Consider the following 2,201-nt stretch of genomic DNA (forward strand, 5'->3'; position numbering starts at 1 on the left):
TTGACACATTTAATTATTTATTTAATGCTGTATTTATTTATTTAATTTTGGCACTTTTTATCCTCCATACAAGTATGATGACCACATTAACACATTTACCTGTTTAAAGCAGGTGAAAGAGGAGAAGTGAGGAAAGGATTGATAATGTTTCTCTCCCAGATCACATATTTTTTATTGAAGATTATCTTGTCACAAGCAATGCTGTATTTTTTCTTAAGTTCATTAAAACTTTGCTCACTCAGTTCCTCAATTCAGTTGTAAAAGTCCTTTAAACCACCTTCAGTATCACATTTATGTTAACAAATCTTCTTGGTCACTTATACTCCTGAGATGAACACATCTGTATAATCATGTATTTACATTAACAGTCTTTGTGAATAAAGTCACTCCATTTTATATCATAGCCTACTACATGTTCAAAACTCTTAATGAAGTATTAACTAAACAATAAATGTGCATGCCAAACTAATACAAAGTTAAGCTGCTGTAAAGTTTACAGATCTTTGAAAAAGGCAGCATGGAATATGCTTGTGTTAACACTAAACATTTCAGAATAAACATTTCAGAATTAAACAAAAAATAAAAAAAAAAACAGTGTGAAATACCAATAAAATGCTTATTTCTCCATAAATGCATTTACAACCTTATTATTAAAAGCTAAAGCATTTCCTCAGGAGTTTCCAAAATAAACCCAACAACTGTCTAGATACCAAACGGCAGCCGCTCGGGAAAATGTGCTTCCAAAAGCTACTTTTAAGTCATTTTATACTGACACAACAACATGAAATATACACACAAAACAAACTATGTCAGGGTTTAGTTGTGGTTTGAGGACCCAAATGCAGAGGCAGAGAGGCTGAGGAGATTTCTTGCAGTTTAATGGGGCAAAAAAGTAAACAAGGCAAGAATGCAAAAATCCAAATAATAACAAAAGCAAACCAGAACTATGGAGACATCTGGGGAAAACAAACACGAGGAGCCAGGGAGAGACGAGAAACGTAGACCACAGCATGGGAAGACAGCAAAGACAAGAAACCAACAAGGACTGACTGCAGAGGGAGAGTATATATAGCTGACTGAGACAAAGGCAGGGCTAACGAGCTGACAAGGAGCAGGTGTGAGGAGACAATGGGGAGCCAAGAGGAAAGGAACACACAAGAGGGCAACAGAGGACAACAGAAAAGCATGAGAACTAACATAAATCTAGAAATTACAACAAAACTGGAATTAAACCAATAAATCTAGAAAACAAAGAGCAAAGTAAAGAACAGCAGAACCAAAACCATGACAAACTAAACTAATTCTTGGTTGAATACAAATATATCCGGTGGTTTACTAACCTGTTTAAAGCAGGTGAAAGAGGAGAGGTGAGGAGAGGATGGAAACAGTTACCCTCCCAGATCACGTCTGAAAAAACAGCAGAAACGTCAGCCCGTTTACTGCTTCCAGCTCAACAAAAGAAAAACAAAAGCTCCGCCACTTTTACAAGGAAAAAAACTACTGGAACTTAAATCATTGTTGTTGTTTTTTTTTCACAATAGCCATAACCCAGACAGTTTTAGTGTTATCTTATTTTAACTGATTTACATACTTAAAGATTTATATTGGGTGGTGATTTCCTTAAATTCATGCCCAATTGTTTTATAAAAACAATTTTCACCCAAAAAATGCAAATATGGGCCGAAAATATTGGCTGGCCAATTTATCGGTCTGTCTTTACAATATATTCGTAACAATGGCTTATTTGGACTCTAAAAAGCATATAAAACAAAGTCATTATACATAAAGTAATCTCACATAGCTTTGCGCCCTTGTGATATGATTTGTTACCCATTTTTGCATGAACCATCAGGAGGGTAGCATAAAGTCTGGCCTCCCTATAGACCATCTAGATTGGTCCCAATGCCCACTTGACCAATTATTCTCATGCTAATTTTTAAGATAATAAATTTGTTCATTATTACGGAAGAGGATTAGGGCCACTGAAAAAAAAAAAATGTTAACAGATTTTTTTTATTTTATTTAAGTATAATATGACTTTAATCTCAGAATTCTGACTTTCATCTTAGAATTACTAGCCTCGTGAGACCATCCTGATCTCGCGAGCTTTCAAGGTTTCAGTTCAGTCTGGAGACTCTCCGTTAAAGAAAATTTGGAGCCGTTCACCAAACGAACGTCCAATCAGCGTTGGCTTTGAGGCG

Source organism: Cyprinodon variegatus, unplaced genomic scaffold, assembly GCF_000732505.1.
Source record: "Cyprinodon variegatus isolate N-32 unplaced genomic scaffold, C_variegatus-1.0 Scaffold1602, whole genome shotgun sequence".
In the NCBI taxonomy this organism is placed as follows: Eukaryota; Metazoa; Chordata; class Actinopteri; order Cyprinodontiformes; family Cyprinodontidae; genus Cyprinodon; species Cyprinodon variegatus.